Source organism: Pongo abelii, chromosome 18 (assembly GCF_028885655.2).
Source record: "Pongo abelii isolate AG06213 chromosome 18, NHGRI_mPonAbe1-v2.0_pri, whole genome shotgun sequence".
Lineage (NCBI taxonomy): Eukaryota > Metazoa > Chordata > Mammalia > Primates > Hominidae > Pongo > Pongo abelii.
Window position 1 is genome coordinate 68,072,880 of NC_072003.2, and position 8,192 is coordinate 68,081,071.

Below are 8,192 nucleotides of genomic sequence, written 5' to 3' on the forward strand. Positions count from 1 at the left end.
GCTGTGTCGCCCAGGCTGGAGTACAGTGGTGCGATCTCTGCTCACCGCAACCTCCACCTCCTGGGTTCAAGTGATTCTTGTGCCTCAACCTCTCCAGTAGCTGGGATTACAGGTACGTACCACCACACTCGGCTAATTTTTGTATTTTTACAATACAATGTAAAAATGTATTTTTCAAAAAAAGCACCTCTCCTCCCCCTCCCCCTCCCCCTCCTCCTCCCCCTCCACCTCCCCCTCCCCCTCTCCCTCCCTCTCCCTCTCCCCTTCTTCGGTCTCCCTCTCCTTCTTTTTTCCTCTCCCCTTTCTCCGGTCTCCCTCTCCTTTTTTCAGTCTCCCTCTGTTGCCGAAGCTGGACTGTACTGCCATGATCTCGGCTCGCTGCAACCTCCCTGCCTCGGGCTCCTGTGATTCTCCTGCCTCGGCCTGCCGAGTGCCTGGGATTGCAGGCGCGCGCTGCCACGCCTGACTGGTTTTTGTATTTTTGGTGGAGATGGGGTTTCACCGTGTTGACTGGGCTGGTCTCCAGCTCCTGGCCTCGAGTGATCTGCCCGCCTCGGCCTCCCGAGGTGCTGGGATTGCAGACGGAGTCTCGCTCACTCAGTGCTCAATGTTGCTCAGGCTGGAGTGCAGTGGCGTGATCTCCGCTCACTACAACCTCCACCTCCCAGCCGCCTGCCTTGGCCTCCTAAAGTGCTAAGATTACAGCCTCTGCCCTGCTGCCACCCCGTCTAGGAAGTGAGGAGCATCTCTGCCTGGCCGCCCATCGTCTGGGATGTGAGGAGCTCCTCTGCCCAGCCGCCCCGTCAGGGAAGTGAGGAGCGCCTCTGCCTGGCCGCCCTGTCTGGGAAGTGAGGAGCGCCTCTGCCCGGCCGCCCCGTCTGGGAAGTGAGGAGCGCCTCTGCCCGGCCGCCACCCCGTCTGGGAGGAAGTGAGGAGCATCTCTGCCCGGCCGCCCATCGTCTGGGATGTGAGGAGCGCCTCTGCCCGGCCGCCCCATCTGAGAAGTGAGGAGTGCCTCTGCCCGGCCACCCCGTCTGGGAGGTGAGGAGCGCCTCTGCCCGGCCACCCCGTCTGGGAGGTGAGGAGCACCTCTGCCCGGCCGCCCCGTCTGGGAGGTGAGGAGCGCCTCTGCCCGGCCGCCCCGTCTGGGAGGTGAGGAGTTCCTCTGCCTGGCCTCCACCCCGTCTGGGAGGAAGTGAGGAGCACCTCTGCCCGGCCGCTCCGTCTGGGAGATGAGGAGCACCTCTGCCCGGCCACCCCGTCTGGGAAGTGAGGAGCACCTCTGCCCGGCTGCCACCCCATCTGGGAGGAAGTGAGGAGCGCCTCTGCCTGGCCTCCCCATCTGGGAAGTGAGGAGCGCCTCTGCCTGGCCGCCCCGTCTGGGAGGTGAGGAGCGCCTCTGCCCGGCTGCCCCGCCTGGGAAGTGAGGAGCGCCTCTGCCCGGCCACCCCGTCTGGGAGGAAGTGAGGAGCACCTCTGCCCGGCCGCCCCCTCTGGGAGGTGAGGAGCGCCTCTGCCCGGCCGCCACCCCGTCTGGGAGGAAGTGAGGAGCGCCTCTGCCCGGCCACCCCGTCTGGGAGGAAGTGAGGAGCGCCTCTGCCCGGCCGCCCCCTCTGGGAGGTGAGGAGCGCCTCTGCCCGGCCGCCACCCCGTCTGGGAGGAAGTGAGGAGCGCCTCTGCCCGGCCACCCCGTCTGGGAGGAAGTGAGGAGCGCCTCTGCCCGGCCGCCCCGTCTGGGAATTGAGGAGAGCCTCTGCCCGGCCGCCCCGTCTGGGAAGTGAGGAGCGCCTCTGCCCGGCCGCCCCCTCTGGGAAGTGAGGAGCGCCTCTGCCCGGCCGCCCCGTCTGGGAGGTGAGGAGCGCCTATGCCTGGCTGCCACCCCGTCTGGGAGGAAGTGAGGAGCGCCTCTGCCCGGCCACCCCGTCTGGGAGGAAGTGAGGAGCGCCTCTGCCCGGCCGCCCCGTCTGGGAGGAGGTGAGGAGCTTCTCTGCCCGGCCGCCCCGTCTGGGAGGTGAGGAGTGCCTCTGCCCGGCCGCCCTGTCTGGGAAGTGAGGAGCACCTCTGCCCGGCTGCCCCCCTCTGGGAAGTGAGGAGAGCCTCTGCCCAGCCACCCCGTCTGGGAAGTGAGGAGCATCTCTGCCCGGCCACCCATCGTCTGGGAGGTGAGGAGTGCCTCTGCCCGGCCACCCCGTCTGGGAGGAAGTGAGGAGTACCTCTGCCCGGCCGCCCCCTCTGGGAGGTGAGGAGCGCCTCTGCCCGGCCGCCACCCCGTCTGGGAGGAAGTGAGGAGCGCCTCTGCCTGGCCACCCCGTCTGGGAGGAAGTGAGGAGCGCCTCTGCCCGGCCGCCCCCTCTGGGAAGTGAGGAGCGCCTCTGCCCAGCCGCCACCCCGTCTGGAAGTGAGGAGCGCCTCTGCCCAGCCGCCCCGTCTGGGAATTGAGGAGAGCCTCTGCCCGGCCACCCCGTCTGGGAAGTGAGGAGCGCCTCTGCCCGGCCGCCCCCTCTGGGAAGTGAGGAGCGCCTCTGCCCGGCCGCCCCCTCTGGGAGGTGAGGAGCGCCTCTGCCCGGCCGCCACCCCGTCTGGGAGGAAGTGAGGAGCGCCTCTGCCCGGCCACCCCGTCTGGGAGGAGGTGAGGAGCGTCTCTGGCCGGCCGCCCCGCCTGGGAGGTGAGGAGCGCCTCTGCCCGGCCGCCCCGTCTGGGAAGTGAGGAGCACCTCGCCCGGCTGCCCCCCTCTGGGAAGTGAGGAGCGCCTCTGCCCAGCCACCCTGTCTGGGAAGTGAGGAGCATCTCTGCCCGGCCGCCCATCGTCTGGGAGGTGAGGAGTGCCTCTGCCCGACCGCCCCGTCTGGGAAGTGAGGAGGACCTCTGCCCGGCTGCCCCGTCTGGGATGTGAGGAGCGCCTCTGCCCGGCCGCCCCGTCTGGGAGGTGAGGAATGCCTCTGCCCGGCTGCCACCCCGTCTGGGAGGAAGTGAGGAGCGCCTCTGCCCGGCCGCCCCGTCTGAGAGGTGAGGAGCACCTCTGCCCGGCCGCCCATCGTCTGGGATGTGAGGAGCGCCTCTGCCTGGCCGCCCCGTCTGGGATGTGGGGAGCGCCTCTGCCCGGCCACCCCGTCTGGGATGTGAGGAGCGCCTCTGCCCGGCCGCCCTGTCTGGGAGGTGTACCCAACAGCTCCAAAGAGACAGCGACCATCGGGAGCGGGCCATGAGGACGATGGCGGTTTGGTTGAAAAGAAGCGGGAGGTGTGGGGAAAGGAAGGAGAGATCAGACTGTTGCTGTGTCTGTGTAGAAAGAGGTGGGCATAGGAGACTCCATTTTGTTCTGACTAGGAGAAATTCTTCTGCCTTGGGATGCTGTTGATCTATGGCCTTTCCCCCAGCCCCGTGCTCTCTGAAACATGTGCTGTGTCAACTCAGGGTTAAATGGATTAAGGGCGGTGCGAGATGTGCTTTGTTAAACAGGTGCTTGAAGGCAGCATGCTCTTTAAGAGTCATCACCACTCCCTAATCTCAAGTACCCAGGGACACAAACACTGCAGAAGGCCGCAGGGACCTCTGCCTAGGAAAACCAGAGACCTTTGTTCATGTGTTTATCTCCTGACCTCTCCACTATTATCCTATGACCCTCCCATATCCCCTCTCCGAGAAACACCCAAGAATCATCAATAAATACTTCATAAAAAAAAAAAAAAAACTTCAATAGGCATGATAATGAAGTTCCTTTGCTTTAGTCCTTACACAAAAAATGTGGCCTGAAGTCACCTGATGTTAACCAACCAGTTATTTTTCTGTTGTGGTGTCTCACTGTCCCCACCTTAAAAGAAAAGTAGCTTTGGAAAGACAAAAAAAAAAAAAAAAAGCAAACAAACAAACAAACAAAAAAGTATTTTTCACCATGTTGGCCAGGCTGGTCTCAAACCCCTAACCTCAAATGATTTGCCTGCTTTGGCCTCCCAAAGTGCTGGGATTACAGGTGTGAGCCACCACTCCCAGCCTGAATTGTATATTTTATTTATTTATCTTTATTTTATTTAATTAATTTACTTATTTTTGAGATGGAGTTTCACTTTTGTTGCCCAGGCTGGAGTGCAGTGGCGTAATCTCGGCCCAGCAAGGAAGCTGGACCAAAGGCAGAGAGAGAAATGGGGTGCCCATTTGCCACTCCTGGGAGTGCCTGGCCCCCAAAGGTGCTCGCTGGTGTCCCCTCCTTCATTACTGTCCAGAGGTCAGGTCACAGGCATTTCCTGGCCCAGGGATTCGACTCTGGGGTGGGGCTGGGGGATGGAGGCAACTCCACGGATCCAAGGACCCAGCAACCCAACAGGACAATGGTGAGCTTCCCAAGAAGACTGCAGCCCTGGGGCCTTTCCATGGGACAAGAATGGCCTCCATGTTGGGGAACCTGAAGAGCCACAAAAAGGGGTGCCCTGCAGTACTCATTGAACCACCCTCCACCACTGAGATCCTCACAGGGGCCAGCAGGAAACCAGGCAGTGACCTCCGTGTCCTAATCCCCTCATCAACACCTGGAGACCAAGGAACACAGAAAAAGGGGTTAGAAGTAAAAAGCCGGAGTTGCCCAGCACTTTGAGAGGCCGAGGTGGGCAGATCACTTGAGGTCAGGAGTTCGAGACCAGCCTGGCCAATCTGGTGAATCCCCATCTCTACTAAAAATAAAAAAATTAGCTGGACGTGGTGGCACGTGCCTGTAGTCTCAGCTACTTGGAAGGCTGAGACACGTGAATAGCTCGAACCTGGAAGCTGGAGGTTGCAGTGAGCTGAAATTGCACCACTGCGCTCTAGCCTGGGTAACAGAATGAGTCTCTGTCTCAAAAAGAAAAAAAAAAAAAGCTGGAGTTGGAGTTGGAGAAAAGGGGACAGAGAGAGTGGGGAACCAAGAGGTGGGGCAGAAAGGGATGAAGAGAAAACAAGGGGGGAGGGGATGGGTAGAGGAGGACAAGGGACGATGTAGGGGCAGAAAAATGCCCCAGGGGACCCCTCCTGGGAGCCCAAGGGTGCTTGGTTAAGGGGATCCTGCAGCTGTTGAGAGGAACATTTTTGGTTCTTTCCCACTTTCTATTCATTTTCTAATTTCACCACACAAACACTTTTGGGGAGGGAAGGGGGATGGAGAAACCCACCCCTAATTTTGTCCAGCCCATCTGGACACTACCTGCTACCTGGCTCCTAGGACTTGTTACCTCAAGTAGAGATGTTGGGTGGACAACCCCATCCCCATGCCAGGCATTCTTTCCACTCATCAAACCAGAGTCTTCTTATGCTCTGTTTTTTGTTTGTTTGTTTTGTTTTGTTTTTTTGAGACATAGTCACTCTGTCACCCAGGCTGGAGTGCAGTGGTGTGATCTTGGCTCACTGAAACCTCCACCTCCCCGGTTCAAGCAATTCTTGTGCCTCAGTCTCCCCAGTACAGGCGCCCGCTGCCATGCCCGGCAAATTTGTATTTTTAGTAGAGATGGGATTTCACCATGTTGGCCAAGCCTGTCTTGAACTCCTGGCTCATGTGATCCGCCTGCTTCAGCCTCCCAAAGTGCCAAGATTACAGGTGTGAGCCACTGCGCCTGGCCCTCTTGCTGTTATTTCTGAAATTATAAGTCGATGTTGTTATGGTTAGGGAAGTATAAATTCATTTTTTAAACATCACCGAATTCCTAAGAGGTTTGGTCATTGTGCAGTACAGTGGTTCTCGAAATTGAGCATTTATCAGAATCAGTTGGAAAGCTGGTTAAAACACAGACACCAGGCTAGGTGTGATGGCTCATGCCTGAGATCCCAGCCCTTTGGGAGGCCAACGCTTGAGAATCACTTGAAGCCAAGAGTTCGAGACCAGCCTGGACGACAAAGCAAGACCCCGGTCTCAACAAAAAATAAATAAGTACAATAAAAAACACAGGCTCCAGGCTATTTTCTGATCCAGCATGTCTGGGCTGGCTACTGAGCATGCAATTCTGAAAAGTTCCCACATGATGTTGATAATGCTGGCCCAGGGACTACATTTTGAGAACCACTGACATAGATAATAAAAAAATGCAACTACTGGCTGGGCACACTGGCTCACGCCTGTAATCCCAGCACTATGGGAGGCCAAGGCGGGACTGAGGCCAGGAGTTCACGACCGGCCTGGGCAACATGGCGAAACCCCATCTCTACAAAAAAATACAAAAATTAGCTGGGCGGGGTGGTACTTCCCTGCAGTCCCAGCTGCTCAGGAGGCTGAGGTGGGAGGATCACCTTAAAGGTTGAGGCTGCAGTGCACTGTGATCACACCACTGCACTCCAGCCTGGGCAACAGAGTGAGACTCTGTCTCAATAAAAACAAAACATACAACTACTTTTGCAGGATGCTGTGTTTTACTGTTGTGTTGTTTTGGATCTAACACGCCCTCCAGTTTATTCACTCTTAGCCAGTTTTTCCAGCCATATCTTTCCTCGAATATGTCCAGACAGTATTTCATGGATCAAAATATTAACAAGGATGATAAGATGAAAACGATAAAACCTTGTGCTTTTCATTTTCCTACACATTTTTCTGCACGTATCTTGTATGACTACATAAGGTATGTAAGCAAAAAAATAAAATAAAAGTGTGTGTTTGCGGGGAGGCGGAGGCAGTGCCCCGCTGGTGCTGAGCGCAGTCACAGTAAGTCTGTGGATGGAGCCCCCTGGGAAGGCCGCTTCTCCCTGGGGTTTTGCCCACCCAGGTAAGGAAGGAGTGAGTCTCTGATGACGGTTAGCAGGCCCAAGTCTGAGGCCTTCCAAAGAAACATGGTGCAGCAGTGGGCCTGAGAGGTACAGAAGAGAGGGGGTGGCCTGACAAGAGCTAGGTGGATGGACTTCCTCCGACCCAGGAGGGGACTGAGTACCTGGTGCTGCCACAAGGTGCTCTGCGTGAGGCCAGAGGCTTGAAGTGGGAGTAGGTGATTGCAAGTGGTAGCTAACTGGCATTCTCTGAAAGTCAGATTGAATCACTAGATTCTGTTTATTAAGAGTAGGACTTTCAATACAGTTTTTAAAAGCTACCCCTTTTCTTAATTTCTCAGGAAAATGGCAGCTCATTCTTTTGTCGTCAAAATAAATATTCAGCCAAGCCTTAAATTAGGACTTACCGGTGTGTTACTTCTGCTGGTGGATTGCAGTGAAAGGGTGTTTATTCACTTAAGCCGTCACTCCTCCTCGCCCCCAGTAGTCAGCTGTTCACGTTTACTTTTATTTCTAAATTATCTTAAACCATTCCATTCTCCACATTAAGGATCTTATTTCCAGTAACACCTTTGTAATTACATTAGGTTTGCTCGTTGCATTTTTCATTTTTCAATTCAATAGCATTGTTTGTCGTCTTTCTCCCTCCCTGCACGCTGAGGTCTTAGTTCAGGGTCTTGCACTTAGTAGGTGTTCAATAAACATTTATAAACGGAATAAACAGACAATCCCAGCATTGCTCAGTACAGACAATCCCAGCATTGCTCAATACCTTTCCAGTCAATACTCCTTGCTCTCTGAGTGACCTGGGACAAAACTTTCTTTCTTTTTTTAGAGACAGGGTCTCACTCTTGTCACCCAGGCTGGGGTGCAGTGGCGTAATCACGGCTCACTGCAGCCTCGACCTCCCCAGGCTCAAGTGATTCTCCTAGCTCTGACTCCCAAGTAGCTGGGACTACAGGTACTGCCACCGTTCCTGGCTAATGTTTTATTTTTTATAGAGACAAGGGTCTCACTATATTGCCCAGGCTGGTCTCAAACTCTTGAGCTCAAGCCATCCTTCTGCCTCAGCCCTTGAGTAGCTAGGACTATAGATGTGAGCCACCGTGTCCAGCAAATTTCTTAAGCTCTCTGTACTTAAGTTTCCTCAATGGTAAAACGGCCATATTAATAGAACCTAACCTGTAGGGCTGTTGCAGATTAAATGGGTTAATATGTTGCACTATGTGTGGCCCATGGTCAGCACTATAGATGTGTCTTGCTATTATTTTGTTATCGTCATCACGTGGAAAGTAAACAAACAAACAAACAAAAAACAGGTGTACTGTGGTGGGCCATGCATTGGACCTGGAGTTAGAAGCTGCAACTCTAGCTGTGCAGTCTTTGCCAGTTAAAACACAGGCCCCAGGCCAGGTGAGGTGGCTCACACCTGGGATCCCAGGACTTTGGGAGGCCAAGGCAGGAGGATCCCTTGAGG

General features: G+C 55.8%; 1 long non-coding RNA gene across 1 annotated transcript; it reads left to right on the forward strand.

The window, feature by feature from the left end:
- Positions 1-279: 279 nt before the first annotated feature.
- Positions 280-3,710, forward strand: LOC129050832 (uncharacterized). The gene is made up of 3 exons (XR_010137789.1): positions 280-1,974; positions 2,630-3,007; positions 3,461-3,710. It is a non-coding gene; the product is annotated as an uncharacterized LOC129050832 (long non-coding RNA).
- Positions 3,711-8,192: the final 4,482 nt, after the last annotated feature.